At 39.5% G+C, this 21803-nt stretch overlaps 1 protein-coding gene across 1 annotated transcript in view; it reads left to right on the top strand.

Annotated features, from left to right (window-relative positions):
* Nucleotides 1-21803, top strand: part of LOC126235740 (puff-specific protein Bx42) — a 58523-nt gene that overhangs the window by 4359 nt on the left and 32361 nt on the right. The gene's annotated exons all lie outside the window — the stretch shown is intronic.

Below are 21803 nucleotides of genomic sequence, written 5' to 3'. Positions count from 1 at the left end.
AACACCTTTAGAGGTCGTCGCTGTTCGGGTGTGGACGCCTCGGGCTGTTACTGTCTGCAGTATCTATCTTCCACCGGATGGTGATGTACCACAGCATGTACTGACTGCGCTGATAGCCCAACTGCCACCACGTTTTCTGTTACTGGGCGACTTTAACGCCCATAACCCTTTGTGGGGTGGATTGGTGTCAACAGGCCGAGGCACTATCATTGAGCAAGTGTTAGCACAGCTTGACCTTTCTCTCTTAAATAATGGGGCCTCCACACATTTCATTGTGGCGCATGGCATGTACTCCACCATTGACCTTTCGGTCTGCAGCCCTGGCCTTCTACCATTTGTCCAGTAGAGTGTGGAGTGGGTGATGGTGACCACTTTCCGATCTTTCTGTCACTGCCGCAGCGTCACTCCTCTGGGCGCCTCCCCAGATGGGCCACGAATAAGGCTGATTGGGTCACGTTTGCCTCCATTGCCACTATTGAGCCTCTTTCTCATGATGCCATTGATGGGGTGGTTCACACAATAACCACCGACTCTGCCTTGGTGGTCACCGGGGATCACTGAGGTGATTAGAGATCGCAGGCGGGCCCTGCAACGTCATAAGCGGCACTCATTACTCGAACACCTCCTTACCTTTAAGCGACTCCATGCCTGAGCCCGAAGCCTTATTCACCAATGGAAGCAGGAGTGCTGGGAAACGTATAACTCCACCATTGGCATCCGTAGCTCTCCATTGCAGGTTTGGACCAAGATTAGACGACTCTATGGATATCAGACCCTTGTCAGCATACCTGGGCTTTCCCTGAATAGAGCAGTCTGTACTGAATTAGACAAGATTGCAGAACTCCTAGCAGAGCATTGTGCTCAGAGTTCCACTTCTGCGAATTACCTGCTGGCCTTCTGCCGCTTAAAAAGAGCGGTTGGAACATCGGAGCCTTTCATTCCATACGTGCTACCCCAAATTGTATAGTGCTCCATTCAGTGAGTGGTAATTCGAAAAAGCTCTAGCCAATTGCCGTGATATGGCTCCCGGTCCTGTTCACACCCACTATCAGATGCTCAAACACCTCTTGGTGGACTTCTGTGACCTTTTCAACTATATCTGGGTTGAGGGTGAGTTCCCGTCACAATGGCAGGAAAGCATTGTCATTCCAATGTTATACCCGGGAAGAACCCACTAGAGGTGGACAGCTACCGCCCCATTAGCCTCACCAATGTTCTGTGCAAGTTGCTCAAGTGCATGGTGAGCCGGAGGTTGAGTTGGCTGCTTGAGTCTCAGGGCCTTCTGGCTCCGTCTCAGGATGGTTCCGTAAGGGCTGCTCTGCCACCGATAGTCTGGTCTGCGTGGGGTCTGCCGCATTTGCCCGCCATCAGCATCTGGTTGCTGCCTTTTTTGACATGCGGAAGGCATACGATACAACATGGCAACATCACATCCTCACCACGCTTCATGGGTGGGGCCGTAGGGGCCCGCCCCCCATTTTTATTCAAAATTTTCTGTCGCTTTGTTCCTTCCGTGTGCAAGTTGGTTCCTCCCATAGTTCCTCCCGAGTCCAGTAGAATGAGGTCCCGCAAGGCTCTGTCTTAAGTGTCTGCCTCATTTTAGTTGCTATCAACAGGCTTGCTGTGGCTGTGTGAACATCCATAGCAACTGCTCTGTATGCTGATGACTACAGCTCCGCTGGCATTGCAGTTACTGAACAGCAGCTGCAGGGCACTATCTGCAAGGCACCGTCTTGGGCCATAGCACGCGGCTTCCAGGTTTCAGCCACCAAACTTTGTGTCATGCATTTCTGCCAATGTCGCATTGTTCAGCCTGAGCCATAGCTTTATCTTGGCAGCAAACTTCTTGCTGTGGTGGAGACGCAGCAGTTTTTGGGATTGCTTTTTGATGCCCGGTTGACTTGGCTCCCTCATATTCGGCAGCTTAAGCAAACGTGCTGGCGGCTTCTTAACGCTCTTCGTTGCTTGAGTCACACCACCTGGGGTGCCGATCGGTCTACCTATCTACGACTATCAGCCGTTGATTCAGGCCCGTCTTGATTATGGGAGCCTGGCTTACGGTTCGGCATAGCCTTCCACATTGCGGTTGCTTGACCCCCTACTTCACTGCGGGAACTGACTCGCAACTGGAGCTTTCCACACAAGCCCTCTAAACAGCATACTTGTGGAGGCTTGTGTCCCCCCATCGCAGATCTGGCGCAAGCGACTACTGGCCACTTATGCTGCACATGTTTGTAGCTTGCCCAGGCGTCCAAATTACCGTCTCCTGTTCCCCAACTCGGCCATCCATCTTCCCGAACGGCGGCCCTAGTCAGGGTGTCCGATTGCGGTTTGCGTCCGATCTTTTCTCTTGAGTTTTTCCCTCTCCCTCTTTTCTGGACCCGTGGTGTGTGCCCCGCCCATGCGTTCAGCTGGATTTGGCACAAGGCTCGAAAGACTCGGTCCCTCCTGATGGCCCTCCGCCACCGCTTTCTGTCCATCCGTGCCGCATTTCTCGGCTCTGCCGTAGCCTATACCGACAGTTCAATGGTTGCTAGTCGAGTTGGGTATGCTTTTACTCTTGGGGAACAATCTGAACAATGCTCCATGCTGGATGGCTGCAGTGTTTTTAATGCAGAGCTTGTCGCCATCTCTCGTGCCCTATAGTATAACCACTCCTGCTCAGGTGAGTCCTTCGTTATCTGTAGTGACTCTCTGAGTGGTTTATGAGCTATCGACCAGTGTTTTCCTTGCTCTCGTCTGGTGATGGCTGTCCAGGAGTCCATCCATACTCTTGCTTGTTGCGGCTGCTCTGTGGTGTTTATGTGGACCCCGGGTCATGTCGGCATCCTAGGTAATGAACCTGTTGACACGCTGGCCAAACAGGCTATCAGTGTACCGGCCCTGGAGATTGGCCTTCTGAAATGTGATCTCCAGTCAATATTGCAGCAAAAAGTCTGTGGTACTTGGAGTGATGAATGGCGCACCTGCCTTCCCCCAACAGACTTTGGGTCATCAAGGAGACTACAGGTGCGTGGCATTCCTCCTTGCGAGCCTCTCGCAAGGACTCAGTTGCTCTCTGCTGGCTACGCATTGGCCATACCTGGCTGATGCACAGTCATTTACTGCGCTGCGAGAACCCACCTGTATATCACTGTGGATCAGCGTTGACAGTGGTCCACATCTTGTTGGACCTGCTCCCTGCTCATTTTAACGGATGACACTGCAGTGGTATGCTTAGTTTAGAGTTTTATTCGAGCAGGGGTCTTTTATCGCTCAATCTAAGGGTTTGCCCCTTTTATGTGTTGAGTCTGGCCTTTGGCGTACGGTTTTAGATTGGGGTTTTTAATTTGTCTCTTGGTGATTGGCTTTTCCTTGTGGGTTCCCCCTCCCCCCTCCCCCCTCCCCCGGTGTCAACAAAATATTTTCACATTCGGAAGAGAAAGTTGGTGATTGGAATTTCATGAGAAGATTCCGTCGCAAAGAAAAACGCCTTTCTTTTAATGATTTCCAGCCCAAATCCTGTATCATTTCTGTGACACTCTCTCCCATATTTCGCGATAATACAAAACGTGCTGCCTTTCTTTGAACTTTTTTGATGTACTCCGTCCATCCTATCTGGTAAGGATCCCACACTGCGCAACAGTATTCTAAAAGAGGACGGACAAGCGTAGTGTAGGCAGTCTCCTTAGTAGGTCTGCTACATTTTCCAAGTGTCCTGCCAATAAAACACTGTCTTTGGTTAGCCTTCCCCACAACATTTTCTGTATGTTCCTTCCAATTTAAGTTGTTTGTAATTGTAATACGTAGGTATTTAGTTGAATTTACAGCTTTTAGATTAGACTGATTTATCGTGTAACCAAAGTTTAACAAGTTACTTTTAGCACTCATGTGGATGACCTCACACTTTTCGTTATTTAGGGTCAACTGCCACTTTTCGCACCGTTCAGATATCTTTTCTAAATCGTTTTGCAGCTTGTTTTGATCTTCTGATGACTTTATTAGTTGATAAACGACAGCGTCATATGCAAACAACCAAAGACAGCTGCTCAGATTGTCTCCAAAATCCTATATATAGATAAGGAACAGCAAAGGGCCTATAACACTACCTTAGGGAATGCCAGAAATCACTTCTGGTTTACTTCATGACTTTCCGTTAATTACCACGAACTGTGAACCAGTCACATAACTGAGACAATATTCCATAAGCATGCAATTTCACTACAAGCCGCTTGTGTGGTACAGTATCAAAAGCCTTCCGGAAATCCAGAAATATGGAATCGATCTGAAATCCCCTGTCAATAGCACTCAACACTTCATGTGGATAAAGAGCTGGTTTTGTTTCTCAGGAACGGTGTTTCCTAAACCCGTGTTGACTGTGTGTCAATAGACCGTTTTCTTTGAGGTATTTCATAGTGTTCGAACATAATATATGTTCCAAAATCCTGCTGCATATCATCGTTAACGATATGGGCCTGTAATTTACTCCTACTACCTTTCTTGAATATTGGTGTGACCTGTGCAACTTTCCAGTCATTGGGTACGGATCTTTTGTCGAGCGAACGATTGTATATGATTGTTAAGTATGGAGCGAATGCATCAGCATACTCTGAAAGGAACCTAATTGGTATACAGACTGGACCAGAAGACTTGCTTTTATTAAGTAATTTAAGTTGCTTCACTACTCCAAGGATATTTACTTCTACATTAGTCATGTTGTCAGCTGTTCTCGATTGGAATTCTGGAGTATTTCCTCTTGGCCACAGTTTGGCAGTGCCTTTTTATCCTGGTGGGCAGGTGGTTAGCAGTCATACTAATAAAATAAAAGAGAGAGGGAAAAAAAAGAAACTTCCCTTCGCTGTCTCTCCAACATCCCACCCCTTTACCTCCTGGGTCCCTACTTGTCGCTGACACCATTTCCCTTTACCTCCTGTTTCCCTACTTGTCACTGTTGACACCATTTCCAATTACACCAACATCCCTCGTGCACATGGCCTTGCCACTGTTGGAATACTACCTCTCCCTACATCCTTTAGATTCCAAAGCCACTACCTCAATCCTCAAACACCTAGCACACTTCTCTTTTGAAGGGAAGATATACAACAAATCCATGCCACAGCCAACCTGTTTATAGGCCATCCCAAACTGTTGATGTGGTTCAGGTGCACTGATCATATCTTCTTGATCTGGAAACTGGGTCAAGAAACCCTATCCTAATTCCTTCACAACCCCAACATCTTCTCTCCCATCCACTTCACTTACCTAGACACTGACCTCCTCCTCTGTGATGGCTCCATCCACACTCTGTCCGCATTAATTCCACCAACCATCAAAAGTACCAGCATTTCGACAGCTGCCATCCGTTCCACACCAAAAAACCCCTACCATACAGCCTGGCCACCATGGATGCCATATCTGCATTGACAAGAACTCCCTTTGCCCAGTATGCTGAAGGTCTCACAAAGTCCTTCCCAGACAGGCACTATTCCCCCAGACCTGCTCCACAAACAGATTTCCTGTGCCGTATCCCCACTGACCTCTAATACTCCCACTACCCCTGTTCTTAGGGGTCCTTTGTCAGGGCTTCGGTTACATGTCATGCTCTGAAATGAGACATCCTACCCAAGATCCTTCCCACCCCTGCTAAAGGTTTCATATCCCTGTGAAAGACCCAGGTACCAGATCTGCCTGATCCACCCACTCAGCACCTCGTATTCCAGTCCTGTCACAAGCTTATCCTACCCCATCACAGGCTGGGCCACCTGCGAAAACAGCCATGTCATATACCAGCTGTGCTGCAATAATGGCACAGCTTTGTGTACTGGTATGACTATCAAGCAGCTGTCCACTATGATGAATGGCCACTGCCAAACTGTGACCAAGAGCAAAGTGGACCATTATGTGGCACAACATGCAGGTGAACCAGTTTGTATGCATTCCAGAACAACTGTGAAATCCGTGAAAATTGGGAATTTTTTCATCTGGGAAGAACACAGGAATTTTTCATTGTTGTAATTTTGAGTTAAATTATTGTAATTTTGGTAGGTAACAACTGATACTTAACAAAGAATTTTACTTTAGCCCACTACTGCAGAATAATAATGCAACAGTAAAACATAAAGAAGAGAATGACACAAAAATAAAACTTTAGGTGCAAAGAAAATGTGCCATTGGCAACAACAAATCACAGCACACTCACAAGTGTCTGCTAACAACAAAATGTGTCACAGGCTTTAAGAAGAAGACTATGCAATACTTCGTAATAACAAACTTCTTTCAGTGAGTGTTGTGTTACAATTGTTTTCATTTCTAATAGGTCATGGGAAAATGTTGCCTTGATAAGCATTACTTTCAAAGTAAATTTTCTTTTACACATCATCAATTCTGTTACGTGTGGGCATGTGCAATGAATATCTTGTATCACGGAGCATTTGACTTTCATTCAAAACTTAACACTGTGGAGACCAGACACTTAGAAAAATTTTGCGCCCAGAAGACCAGCCACTATTTAAAATTTTACTGTCACATTTGTGTTTGGTATATCTTAAAGAGTAGCACATGCTAGAAAAGATCAAGCTTCAAGGTTAGTTTTTATATTTATTTTAGTTCTTTCATAGATTACAAATTATGCAAAAACAATGGCAAAAAGTGTAATCATCCTTAAAAATGGGGGGGGGGGTTGAGTTGAGTTCTTGAGCACTTTCATACATAACTGGCTTTTTTATAGAAAAGTCAAAATATTCTGGCATGCAGTGAGATATGTTGCAATTGGAGCATTACCCATTTCCTTCTTTTCTGCATGTTTCACGAGCCACTTTTCTTATCTTCCCCTAACGATGCTCCTACACATTACCCACTCCTCAAATGGTCCTGGCCTCAATGTACAGTAACCTGCTGTTCCTACACCCTCCACCCAACAATTTTTACCCCCTCTGTCTCCCAATTCAAGTCACAATTTTTTGCCCCCTCTGTCTCCCAATTGAAGTCTTCTTACACAGGTTGTGCGCACCTGTCTGCCAACACGCCAGCTAATCTTTCCCTTTTTTCTGCTCTTCTCCCTTTCCACTCTTTGTGCCCCTCCTCCTTCAGAGCCTCTTGATGCTGCACCTGGCACCATTCTCCTGCCAACATCTAGCCCCACCATGCTCTGTCGGCCAATGCTAGATCCTCTCCTCCCACCCATACTCTGATCTCTCTCCCCACTCTGGATTGCTGCTTCTGTGTGATGCGACACAGTTGCATTCTGGCCAGAGATAGCCTTGTATGTATGAAGTGTGCTTGCTTGAATGAGAAGAAAGTTTTGGCTAAGAGCTCAAATGTGCAACAGTCTTCACATCATGCCTGCTTGCAACTCAACATGTCATCATTATGAGGAGTAGCAATCTATCTTTTTCATAATACAGTTCATACCATAAGCTCCATTTTTTTAAATAATGAAAAATGTCATCTAGAGCACAACTTTTTATTAATGATGACTGTTTTGTTTTGATCTGAGTAGTGGATCATCTTAAGATCTAATGCTGCAAGGTGCCGTTAGTGAGTAGTGCTGTGGATGTAACATAATAATCAGCATTAGATATGAATGTGGCCTGCAGGCCAAATGGAAACCAATAACCAGTCATCATTAACAAAAAATAATGATCCAGTTGGTGTTTTTATTTATTATTTATTAAGGAGAAAAAGGAAAAATCTCAAAAGACTTATGTGGTGATCCTAAATGCATCAGATCTCCCACAGCGTTGGGTTCAGAACATTTAATTGATGATGTCGTACCATCCCCACTGAAATGTACTTTTTCCTTTGCAGTGGAGGGATAGTGTCATCATCCCAATCTTTAAGCCAGGCAAACTGCAGTGTCCATTGACAGCTAACTTAACCAACATGCTCTGCAAACTGCATGAAAGGATGGTAGTGCAACAATAATGTTGGGTTTCAAATTACAGGTGTTTTGTCCCCATATCGGTGTGGTTTCTGGGAGGGATGATCCACAGTCAACCATCCAGTTATGTTGGAAACTGCAATCTGACAAGTTTTATCTTAATGCCAACATCACATTCCAATCTTTTTTGACTCATGTGAGGCATACTAAACCACTTCGTTCCATCGCATTTTCCTTATCCACCACGACTGAAGATTTGAGGCTCCCTACTGATTTCTGTTTGTCAGTTCTATCCCCATGATCATTTGAGGTTAGAGGAGATATGTGACTCAGTTCCCTACAGGTCCAGGTGAAATGGCACCCCTCAGGGCTCCATACTGAGCGAAAACTGTTCCTTACTGCCATTAGTGGGCTAGTGATATCCAAAACAGTGGTTACCTCCACACTTTATGTTTACGACTTGTGCATTTGGTATTGGACAGATAAGTTTCAGTGAAATATATTTTTAAGTGCCCTCATGACCTTTCAGTGTCTGTTCCCCTCATTTCTTCAGGAGTGCAGCATGCTAGCATAACTGATACTGACAGATCTAAACCCATGCAGAGCACAGGTATACTTTTACATCTCCCACCAGTCAGGAACAACACTGATAGCCATTAACAGGGCCCTATGTTTTTATTAAACAGATCTTCCTCAACCAAGTTTTGATTTGTAGTGGCTCAATCAGCAGTTTCCGAGTATTTGACCATGTTACTCTTGCCACCCTGTGGTATCTGTTGTTTAGACTCTTCCCTCTGACAATATATTTCTCTGCATCCCAGTTTGTGTAGGTAGGGGCATGGTATCAATACTGTACTCATGAATAGTATTGTACTCAGGAAAGTATTAAAAGAAGTAGCAGTGTTTTGAGGTATCAATATTTATCATTGATAAAAAATTATTGTTGATAAAAAGATTATGGTAAATACTCTGTATTAGCTCCAATCTCTTCGGCTCTGTTTTTAAAATCAGCCGATTGTTGTGCAGTCTTCTTGACTTGGTCACAGAGTTTCCTTTCCTTTTCCTGAGAGAGAGAGAGAGAGAGAGAGAGAGAGAGAGAGAGAGAGAGAGAGAGAGAGAGAGAGAGTGAGTGAGAGTGGGTTTTAAACAGAATAATACAAGCTTAAACTGGACAAATTTTTATTATGAATACAGATTGGTATATTTTATTCTCTCGACTGATTCAGTAATTCTTGCACTTAGAGTATTTTAAACAGTAATTCAGAAGTGAACAAGTAAATAGAATAGTGAAAATGAGTGGATTCCAAGTGAGCAAACTATGAATGAAACATTTACAAGGTTTGTGAAGCATCACAAATATTTTAATACACACACACTGTAACACACATGTGCACTGCTCATTCAATTTTGGCCTGTTGGAATTGTTGAAGGTGTTGGAATTGAGTCATGTGACCAAAATTTTGGGTAAATAATAAAAATCATTACAAAGATCATCCAGTACAATACTTGCTATAACATACTGATATGATTAAAAGTGTCAGTTGAAAAGTATCAGTATCAAAATGAAAGTACTCAATACCAAGAATTATCTATACTTTTTCTGTGTCCTTACATGTAGGTATCCCAAGGAATGATCTGGCCATCCATTGGCTTGAGAAGCGAGTAGACGCCAAGCATTTGCTTTTGACAATGCTGGGCACAGATTTGCAGGTGCTCCCTCTAATAAACTCCATACTATCAAGGTGACTGGTGTTGCTCCTGGAAGAAATCCACCATCTTATATTGTCTCCACATTGGTCATACCAGATTACGCTTTTTTTTCCTGACAATAGCTCGAATCCTGGAGGCATGCCCTCTCATCCTAGATCTCCACGCCAAGTGTAGTCTGGATTCTTTATGCCAAATGTTGGCAGGAGATGTATGAACAGTTGATTAGGTTCTTCGTTCTCAGATCTAACATTTTAATGCTTTTGGATTGGGGCGGGGTTGGGTTGGTGTGGTTAGGGGTGTCTCCCTCCAGAATGGTGGGTCCGGCCGGCATGGTCCTTGACTGAATCTCCTGCACAAGCTGCCCTTGTTATCCCACTTTTACTGTCATGTAGTTCCCTCTTCCCTTCTCCCCTCCCCCAGATTGGCCAACCAGCGACCCCAAGCCAATTTCAGTTCCTTATTTTTTATTTCCTTTTCTCTCGGTACTTTGTATCTGTTCAAAATGTTTTTTCTTCCTGTCTTCTGACTTGTGCGTACCAGTTTTTTTCACTGTCCTGCCTTGGGATCCTTCAGTCTACAATACTTTTCCCAATACACTTCCCTCTTGATTGTTTCCTCAGTTTTTATATTTATTGTTTTTTCCTTAAATCCTTTTTTGCTTTGTTGATCCAACTTTGACTTTTTAAGTATTGTTGATATTCCACACTGGATTTTCCATTGTTTGAAGATCTTTTTGGTTAATCCACTGTCTTTATTTTATATCAAAGTCCAAAAATATGTCTTCTTTTTGTTATTACTTCTGATGTTTCAAAGAAATACATTGTTACGTTGCAGTTTCCAGCATTCATTAGTTTTTTGAGGGCATAGAATTTTTTTATATTATTTACCTTTCTAGTATTTTTGATTTATCTAAATTATAGTTTAATACTTGCATATAGACATTCTGGCTTAACCGCTCACTGATGTCTTATTTTTGTATTTTTTGCCAGGAATTCTGTATTGTAAAGGTCTGTGGTTTTTCTGTATGACATTCCCATTTTAGGTACCTTTTTCTCTATAACAGCTTTTTCCAAACCATTTTCTCCAGTTATTTCTCCAAGATTTTTAAATTTTTTGACGTTCTTTATTTGGCTAATAATATCTGTTTTTAGAAAGTTTATTGCATTTTTGATATTTGTTAAAAATTCGCTTGCTTTCTGCAGAAATTCTTAAGGTGATCCTACCTGCCTATTTCTTCTAAAAGATTAATTTGTGTCACAGCAGGGTTCACATTTTCAGAAAGTATAGCAAAGGTGTCAACACATGCGATACATATTAGAATAAACTTTTTGTTTTCTTATTTCAGCCTTATTGGTGAAATTCAATTCTTCATTCCAAATCCTTTTTGCTGTTTTCTCTAGAACACAGTAAAAAAGAATTGGGGATAGCCACCAACTTGTCATATACTTGTGTTTCTTTCAAAAGGGTGTGGCATTTCTCCCATAACTTCATTTTAGATACTGTGTCCGTAAGTGTATTGCAAATTAAATTTACTAATCTACACCAAATTCCAATATTATTTTATCTACAGTCCTTCTGTTTACAGAATCAAACGTCTTTCTGAAGTAAACAAACATTACTACATTATCTTTTGAATTCAGTAATCTGTAGCAAATGACTGAGACAGGTTAAATATTAGTTAAAGACATGATCTGCCCGTCCTAGAACCACCTTGATATTCATTTAAATGACTGTCCAATGTTCTTCCTATTTTGTTTAGTAGAATTTTGGAAAATATTTTATTGCAGTTGGTAGCAAATAAATATCTCTATAGTAGCAAACATCTTGTTTATTGCCTTTCTTATATAGAGGATGTATCAAACTTACCTACTCGGGATTTTTTTATATCTCCAGTCTGCCCTAAAATGGCTAGTGAAAATCACAGTGATTATTATTTTGGGTAAAGTTTTCATCAGTTTACACAAGTTTCTTATTTGTTCTAATTGTCCTTGCTATTTCCTTTCTTTGCCATTTAAATTGGACACAGTGTTTAATTTTTCTTGAACATTTCCACTTTTTCAATTCTTTTTGCTCTCTTTGTTGAAGCTTTTTCACATACTTCACTGCACCCTATTTTATTTTTATTTTTGATTGACCCAAATGTTTTCTGTGCATCGTTATAAATTTCTTTGGAAAATTCTTGCCGATTGCCATTTTCAGCTATTTTAATTAATTTCGATGCTGTTAGACTTCTTTCTATGTACAGTATTCTTTCCTTATCTTAGCACAGGTGTAGGTCATCCTTCCCTGGGACACCTACCCCAACCTCATTTCCTACCATGCTGCATATATTAGGACACATCATACTATTGAAAATTCATACTTCCAGAAAGAGGGTCTCTCTCTCTCTTCTTCTTCTTCTTTTTGCAGTTATATTATGCTCCTTGCCATGAAGTTAATCATTATAAAATTATATTAGTCTATCATACTGTTCATCAAACCAGTCTCGGGACTGAAGACAAACATCATACTGTTATTTTTGCAGGTATGAAAACACTTAATTATTGTTAAATTTTAATAAATTATGCTTTTAGTCAGTTACCCTGCCTGTTCTTCACCTAATCAGTGCTAACATCTGAAAAAAGAAATCTCATGTGAGTGCACAATAAAATGACAGTACATGTGCTTACCAGTTCTTTTACTATATCAAAGGGAAAAGTCTTGGTACAGCTGTGACACAATTCTGTAAAAGATAATAGGAAGTGTGGCCAAGGAAATATTTCTCATAGTGAATACATGTTTCTCCCTTCAGTAAGTAATGTATTGCTACCCCGTATATAACAGTATAAACTCAACTAATTAGCAAATCTGTGGAAATAATTCCTTCCAAATCGAATTAATCAGTTCTATGTTACTCGTCTTGTGTTTCCAAAGTAATTAATTTTCCTTTTGTTTGTACTGTACAGCTTAAACTTAAATGTGCTACTGAACCTTACTCTTCTCCTTTCAGCAGCAATTTTCTCTCTTACTGCTAGTACTAAGTTATGGTAATATAATTCCGTAACAAAATCACACTGTCCTCATAAATCAATATCAAATACCATCTGACAGACACAGTCACTGCAATTAGCTCTAAATTGTCAACAAAAATCATTTATATATTTTTCCCACCAGTTTAGCTGCCGTTGTGTGCTATATTTACACAGTTACTTTCCATACGGGTTCCTCACATGTAACAGAATTAAAATTACTTTCTGCTTGTGAATGTAAATTATATGCTTACGTATTTTTATCATTAACTGATGAGTGAGGTGTCTCTAGGATGATTTGGTCTCCTCTTGAACCTTTTGTTCAATTAAAATATTAACACTTTCCTCCAATGTTAAAGTGGAACATTACATTTCTGTTTCGTTTGAATATGTACTTTGTTTTGAAATAGTGAGTCTAACACTTGTCTGAAACTTGTTTCAGATCTGTATGAAATCCACTAGGATGTTCATTTACTGAATCAGGCTGTTCATTTGTGTCTGAATGTTATTCTTCTTTAAAATTTAGTATTGTGGATTCCAGTTCTAATAAATTTTTGTTTATTTCTACATTTTTATTGTGGGATTTAGCAATGTGTTTATCTAATTTATTGTCTTGTTTGTCTAACTTGACATTTGTTTCGGCAATAACTCTCAGATTATCTGCTTGTGCATTTATATTAATATTGATCTGCCCTATATTATCATTAGTTAATCTAGCTTGGCATTTAGTTCATTACTTAAATGCCCTTGCACCTCTAATTTAACATTAATTTGCCCTGCTGTTGCATTCAGACCAATATTGTTTTGTGCAAGCTGTCCTATTTTAGTGTTCAAAGCTGCTTAAAATTGCTCTTGATCTGTCCTAAATTGTTATTGATCATCCTTAAATTGTTCACAAAAATTTTTTGAAAAATCTATCAAATGCTCTTCAGTATTTCTAGTTAATACAGGCATACAATCAAAATAATAATAATAATAATAATAATAATAATAATAATACTTGAACAACACTTCCCTAATTCCTAGCAGTTACTAACACTTTCATGGAAAAATTGTAGTAAAATCCAACTCCTAAACTAAAAAATTAAAAGTTGTTTTTGAGTAAATACAGCTCAACAGGCCCTATCACGCAGCACACAGTGACATAGTGTAAAATGCTTTCCACCACTGCAACTCTATAACATCATGAAGGTGTTTAATAACTGTTACTTTTACTGCAAGCCCCTACAGAATCATCAGTCACCCATTAAAAACAGTTCCTATCTGTAAAAGCATCGACTATCAATCTTTTGACACACTGTCTTAATAACCGGCTTTGTCATATGTATTTCTGTCAGTTTTAACTGTGTTTCGTCAGAAGTAATATAACAGCATCACATTTTCAGTGCCTGTACTGATATGCACAATTCTCATCAGCAAGAGCAGCAGCACCATTTTAGAATGACCCTTTATTCTTTTCAAATAATTCCATTTAAAAATAATTCTTATCTGTATTTGAGTGTATGTATTTCTTCCAACAATAATTAGATCTGCATCCTGCACTATGGTGCCTTGGACACTGTATGTTAGTGCTTCTAAGTGCTATGACATAGTTTGAATTTATTAACTTCTTGCTGGTTCAGTGTTCTTCGGCATGATCACCTAAAATGTGGTGTTCCATTTTGTTCTACATGATTTAATTAATGAAGATTTAATGTTATTTCTTCATTACCTTTTGTTGCCTGACTGTGGCCTTATATGTGACTATGATGGACTTCATCTCCTCCTTGTGTAGTTATTGTTAAATCTTCTCTTACATACTGGGCAACACTGCACCGACGCGGACTCTTAGAGTATTTGCTGCACTAAATAATTATAAAAAGCGTTGTTATTAAGCTATTTTTAAACTTCTACACGTGTTATAAATATAATATAAGTGTTGTTAAATTAGTGGAAGCGTTAGTGAAGTATAAAATAAGATTAAATGGTGTAAGAAGCATATTTTTCTTCTCGCGCCTGTAGCATGAATCCTAGGCCTAATTTGACGCGTGCGAATCATAAGCAAGCAGTGAATTAAACTTATAGGTAAACGTTTCCAGTTGGTATAAATATATTATAAGTGTTGTTACATTAGTGGAAGTGTTAGTGAAGTGTTAAGTAAGATTAAACAGGGTAAGAAGTTTATTTTCCTTCTCACGCCTATAGCACAGATTTCAGGCTTAATTACACGCGCATGTATCGTAAGTAAACCGTGACTTAAACTTACATGTAATCACCAGTTTTTTTATTCATTACTCTTTCAATTTATTTATATCTGCCTGAATAGTTTCTAGGGTCCTTTGTTTACGTATTAGTCAGTACTTAAATCAGTTTATACGATTTCTGTTTTTACCATGAGTGAGAAGTGTGTGACATGCCGTAGGATCGTTAGTTCCGGGGTATGGTGTGATGGGTGTTGTAGTTTCTTTCATTGGGGCGAATGTAGTGGCGTGGGAAATGGGGACATAAATGAGGCTCACCAGTGGTATTGTAGGATCTGTAGTAGAGATAGGAAAATACTGGAACAGGAAGGGAAAATTGCAGCTCTTCAAGCTGACCTAGACAAGGCTAGGGAGGATCTGGACTGGTTAAAGAGGGAGAAGGGTGAACAGAGGTGGGAAGTGGCAACAGGTAATAGGGGGAACAGGCAAATTAGAGCATCAGACAGCTTTGTCATAAATCTTGAAAATAGATTTGACCTGTTGCCTCAGTCAGAATCGGATGAGCCTCATGTAGCTGAAGCTGTAGAAAGGGCACAAAAAGCTTTCAAGGACTTGAAAAAGGTAGGGAAATTTGTAAAGAGAAAGAAAGTTCTGTTGTTAGGTATTTCCCATGGTAGAGGTGTTGGCCAACTACTGCAGGAAAATCTAGGTCCAGAGTACCAGATCACAAACTTTTTCAAGCCTAGTGCAGATCTGGGTCAGGTAATAGAGGATATAGGTTCTTTATGCAAGGATGCCATCGTTATAGTGGGTGGTCCGGGAAACAGCATTGACAGAGGCTCTGAATATTCCAAAGAGAGTGACCTGGTGAAGATAGCATCAGCAACGAAGCATACAAGTGTGGGAGACGCCATGATCAGCCTCATTTCAACTCTTCCGTAGGGAAGGTGAACTTGGAGTTGGAGTGGCTGCTTAGGACGGTTATAGGGTCCCATATTGGTTTGATTCCTGTGGATGCTATTGATAGGTGGGCATGGCCTTCACCTCAATAGGAAAGGGAAGGGGAAACTGTCTGGGTTGATTGCAGAAAACTTAAGTGGGGACACTGTCACAAGTGGTAAAATACCAGTGGTCACAGGTGTCAGAGGGATGCCTTTTTTAGGGTAGGGAAGGGGGATAGAAAACGAGATTTAAGAGAGATTGGCAGACACACTCAGTTTGAGAAAACAGATGAACAGGAGTCAGATTTTATCATACAGCCTCCATTTAAACAGTGTTTAACAGAAAGTAATCAGAAACTGCCAGTTCATCTTCGCCAAAGCAGTTACAATCCCATTAGTATGCAGTATCGGTTATCTTTATTACACCAGAACATTCCAGGACTTAGAAATAAAGTTGATGAACTACTCATTTGTATTGATGAAATGAATTCATCTAACCAAATTGACATAATCTGCCTCTCTGAACATCAAGTGACCAATGATATAGATATGTTAGACATTTCAGGATTTAAGCTAGCTTCCTACTTCTGCAGAGTGGATATGGATGGAGGAGGAGTTGCCACATTTATCAAAAACTGCCATAAATTCAAGAACATTGACATTAATAAATTCTGTTTGAGCAGCATCTAGAAGCATGTGCAACAGAAGTAGAGTTCCATAACAGATCCTATATAATAGTAACTATTTACTGAGCACCTGCAGGAAATTATAATCTATTCATAAATCATCTAGAAGCTCTTTTGGGTTATTTAACAGGAAGAAACAAAGAAATTTTGATTGCTGGTGACTTTAATACAGATTTTCTACCGCAATCTTCCAGTAAACATTTACTGCAGTTAGTAATGTTGTCTTTCAATCTAACTCACACTGTAAACTTTCCAACTAGGATCACTAATCCTCAAGGACAGCCATTGATAACATTTTTATAGACAAATCGAAGGAACAAAATCATATCATAAAACCTGTAATAAATGGACTATCAGATCATGACATGCAGCTCCTTGTTGTAGATGTAAATTCTAAGCAGATTATCAAGAGTGCTAAATCTGAGTACAGGAGAGTATTCAATCAACCAAAAATTGAGTGTTTCAGAAAACTGCTCAAAGATATGAACTGGAAAGATGTTTATAGTGCTCATGACATGAATGAAAAATATAACACATTCATGAACAATGTCAGTACCATGTTTGAAAACCGTTTTCCTCTAAAAGTTACTCAAATTAAAGAGGAGTCTATAATAAAACCATGGATCACACAAGGAATAAAGATTTCCTGTAAGACAAAAAGGAAAATGTATCTGTCGACCAAGAATAGCTCCAATGCTGATGATTTAGCTAAATACAAGGAATACTGTAAAATATTAAAAAAAGTAATTCAGACATCTAAACAAATGCACTACGAGAAGAAGATAGCAATGTCAGGGAACAAAATAATAACAATATGGGATATAGTGAAAGAGGAGACTGGTAGAACCAGAAAGGAACAGGAGCAAATAGCACTAAGGGTAGATGACACATTAGTAACTGATGGGCATAGTGTGGCAAATCTATTTAACAAGTACTTTATATCCGTTACTGATAGAATGAGATTGTCAGGATCAATAAATAATGCCCTTGAATATCTGAAACTAGCCTTTACAAATAGCTTCAGGTACATGAATATGTCACTCACTTCACCAAAAGAAATAACTTCCATAATAAAATCTTTAAAAACAAACCATTGCAGTGGTTACGATGAAATATCAACAAAGTTAATTAAGGCATGTTCTTGTGAGTTTAGTACAATTCTAAGTTACTTGTGTAATCAGTCACTTATAACTGGGACATTTCCTGACTGGCTGAAATATGCAGATGTTAAGCCTCTATTCAAGAAAGGGGATAAAGAGATGCCATCAAACTACAGACCGATTTCATTTTTGCCAGCATTCTCAAAAAATTTTACAAAAAGTAATGTACAGGCAGCTTCTCAACCATCTGACCACAAGTAACATATTATCAAGAACACAGTTTGGATTTCTGAAGGGTTCTGATATCGAAAAGGCTATTTACACCTACAGTGAAAATGTACTTAATTCATTAAATAACAAGTTACAAGCAGCAGGTATTTTCTGTGATTTGTCAAAGGCATTCGATTGTGTAAACCACAACATCCTTTTAAATAAATTAGAATTCTATGGTGTCACGGGCAGTGCTGCAAAATGGTTCAAGTCATACCTCGCTAACTGGAAACAAGTTGTGAATTAAGTCATCGGTCATCATCAGAATGGGAAGAAATTACATGTGGTGTCCCACAAGGATCCATCTTAGGGCCATTGCTTTTTCTTGTGTACATTAATGATCTCTCATCAGTTACAGTGCCAGAAGCAGAGTTCATTTTGTTTGCAGATGACACAAGTATTGCAATAAATAGTATGTCGAGTGTAGTTCTAGAAAGATCTGCTAATGATATTTTCATGGATATTAATAAATGGTTTAAAGCCAACTCACTGACATTAAACTTAGAAAAGACTCACTATATGCAATTCAGAACCTGTAAGAGGTTTCCACCCACCATATGCATAAAGTACGAAGAAGAGCAGATAGAAGAGGTTGACAGTCTTAAATTCCTGGGATTACAACTTGATAATAAATTCAGTTGGGAGGAGCACACCACAGAACTGCAGAAACGCCTTAACAAATCTGTATTTGCAATTCGAGTGTTAGCAGACATAGGCGACATAAAAGTGAAAAAGCTTGCATACTTTGCCTACTTTCATTCCATAATGTCATATGGTATAATATTTTGGGTAACTCTTCAAGTCAAACAAAAGTTTTCAGAGTCCAAAAGCGTGTAATACGTATTATTTGTGGAGTAAACTCACGGACATCTTGTAGAAACCTCTTCAAAGAACTGGGTATACTAACTACTGCCTCTCAGTATATTCACTCCTTAATGAAATTTGTCCTAAATAATATATCTCTTTTTTCCAACAAACGGCTCAGTTCATACATACAATACCAGGAACAAAAATGATCTGCACAAGGACTTAAAAGCACTTACTTTAGTTCAAAAAGGGGTCCACTACTCAGGAACACTCATCTTCAATAATTTGCCAGCAAACATAAAAAATTTAGTTACAAATAAAGATCAGTTTAAAAGGAGCCTGAAAGACTTACTAGTGGCCAACTCCTTCTACTCCATTGATTAATCTTTTAATAGAAGCAAATGATGTATTGTATATATTCATACTATTAGTATTGTTATTTCAGCTCTTTTTTTTTTTTTTTTTTTTTTTTTTTTTTTTTTTTTTTTTTTTTTTTTTTTAAATTGACATGTTCCACATCCACGAGGATCTCTCAACAAGGATCTATGGAACGAAAAACTAATCTAATCTAATCTGGGTGGTTCTTTAGTGGATACAGGGGTGAGGAACAGATGCCATTCATGAACAGTGTGTTCAGATATTAATTGATTCTACATCTAATATCAAAAAGTAAAAATAATACATAACTTTGTTGGTGAAGTTGCAGCATCAGTTGCTAACAGTAGATTTGAACTTAGAAATATACACAGATACGAAAAATTTATAAATCTGTCACTCATCGATATAATGTCTATTCAGAAGATGTCAAGCCCTGGCCACTATGAAAGTCTGTAAGTGTTATTTAGCTGTTCAATACAATGTCTGTTCATAAGGTGGGAGCCCTGACGACTGTGAAAGTCTAAAAATATTATTCAGATTGCAAACACTCAAAATGGGCTCAGTGCATAAATGTTGGCTTAGGTACAAGCACCACTGATGCTCTGGAGAGGGGACGCTTGCATGCCATTGGCAGCAGTGTAATTATTCGAGGCAGCACCCTCGTGCCTCGGTGGCAAATGTAGGGAACGCATTGGCGGCACACACATTTAAAAGTGCAGCCATCCAGATAATGGCCGTTACCGCAGTTATTACTGTAGGAAATGTGATACTGCTACTCTAAATTCTCTTGAATAATATATGAAGGCCTTTTTTCATCATTGTCGATAAACGTATAGAACATCAACTGGATAACATCAAACTTCTGACTGATTATAACGTCCAACCCGAAACCTCTACGTAAAAGTGTGTCCAGAGAATGAATGAATTTGAATGTAACATTTGATTCGGCTGATCAACATCATAACTATTATAAAAAAATGTGTATCTTCCCAGGACTTCTTGCTTTTCAAAAGTAGCCCAACGATGCTAGGAGCTTCTATATCACATGAGCGCAGGTACTTCCTCTCACAAAGTTACTGCAATCACCATACAGTGTTGAAGACACATGTTGTCCTTAGGCATATGTCTCTAAATGCAAATAAGGTAACAAATCTGCCCATATTTGTGGTCTTCTTTGCAGCAACTTGTTTTATGGTTTCATCCATGAGTATCAGTCATAGCCAAGAATACGTAATGATACGCATCATTCTTCAGTAGTGTGTAGCTGACCATCAGTGTGGGTGAGGTCAACATCAAGGAAAGTGATGTGGGATTTAAAATAGGCCCATGTGAAATTTAATTGGGAGAATATGTCTAGAGATTCCAAAAATTATAATTCTATCCCTCCTTCCATCTCCTTCAATACTTCTGCCAGTAGAAGGGGCCATTGGCTGTTATAGCTACCCTCCTTCATCTACTTCAATACTTCTGCCAGTAGAAGGGGCCATTGGCTGTGATAGCTAGCACATTTATTCAACTTTTTTATTTTATTTTTTATTTTTTTATTCTGCCGCTACTTGGTGAGCAGATTTTTTATCCATCCAGTTGTATTATATTTTCAAAAATTAATTATTTTCATTTACTTATTTTGATGGAAATCGTGTTGTGATGTCGGTTTATAGCCTCGCACAACTTTTCTTTATAAGTCATATACACAGGTACATTATTATACAAATGTATTTAATGAGGTTGGGACTGGTGGTTGGCTATGGCCTTGTTAAAGAAACCATCCTTGTATTTGTCTGAAGTGATGTAGGACAACCACAGAAAACCTGTCTCATGATGGACGGAGACAGCCTGAGCCTCCTGGACGGAGACAGCCTGAGCCTCCATTCTTCCACACCTGAGGCATATCTGTAACAAATGCACTACCTCAGTTGGATATACATAACATATTGTTCTTACATTTGTACATACTTAGAACATGTTATCTTAGAAATGTAAAAAAAATATGCATTTTTCATTTAACTCGATAAAATAAAAGATACTTCACTGCATGCAATCCCATACACTCACCGTTGACTTTAGTACCACAACCATGCTGCCATGCCTCTATTACATCGCCATGTTTTCCCTTCTGCCAGTCTGTAAAGCTCAGTCAGCATTCCCTCATGATGTCTGAGATACTGAACTCAGAAAAAAGGGTGATACATTAATATTACACTCTGGCAGTCACCATTTTTTATTGTTATCTTGTACTCTGAATTTCTTAAGTAATCTTTAACTGTGTAGTACACAATATTTTAAATGTATGCTTCCTGTCTTTATAAATAAATGCATTTTTGTTAGCTCTTTCATTTCAGTGTACAAATTACTATACAGTTTTGATCCTTGATAAAAAAAAATGCTGTTCAGAGATTTTGTCTGTTTTTCCTTGGCAAAAGTCAGTCCGAATTAGCTCTTCCCATGATGAAGTGTAGAACTGTTTGGGACATACTTAGTAATGTTTATTCTGATGTGCACTACAGATTGGTTATCTTACTGCATCATGTGAGTTCATCTGATGTAGTAAGGGTACCCATTTTTATATTTTTACTGCCAGTGACCTCTGCTACTACTTTTACTTATTATCTGTACAGCCTTTTCTGATAGTTTGAATATTGCATCCAAGTTTCATAGATTTGATGCCCAGAACGGAATTACATAGCTAAGAACGGAGCCATACATTGACAGTATGTTCCCACAAGGCACTGGCTGTTCACACAAGATAGGACACCAAGCCCTTAACATGCTGATGAGTCTCTTTGCCAGTACTTTCATACACTAATTACATGTCAGTTGACCAATCAATATTCATCCCTAAAAGCTTTGTTTGCTATTTAGTCT

Source organism: Schistocerca nitens, chromosome 2 (genome assembly GCF_023898315.1).
Source record: "Schistocerca nitens isolate TAMUIC-IGC-003100 chromosome 2, iqSchNite1.1, whole genome shotgun sequence".
NCBI lineage: Eukaryota > Metazoa > Arthropoda > Insecta > Orthoptera > Acrididae > Schistocerca > Schistocerca nitens.
The sequence above is the reverse complement of the archived record's forward strand: the minus strand, read 5'-3'. Positions and strand labels throughout refer to the sequence as shown.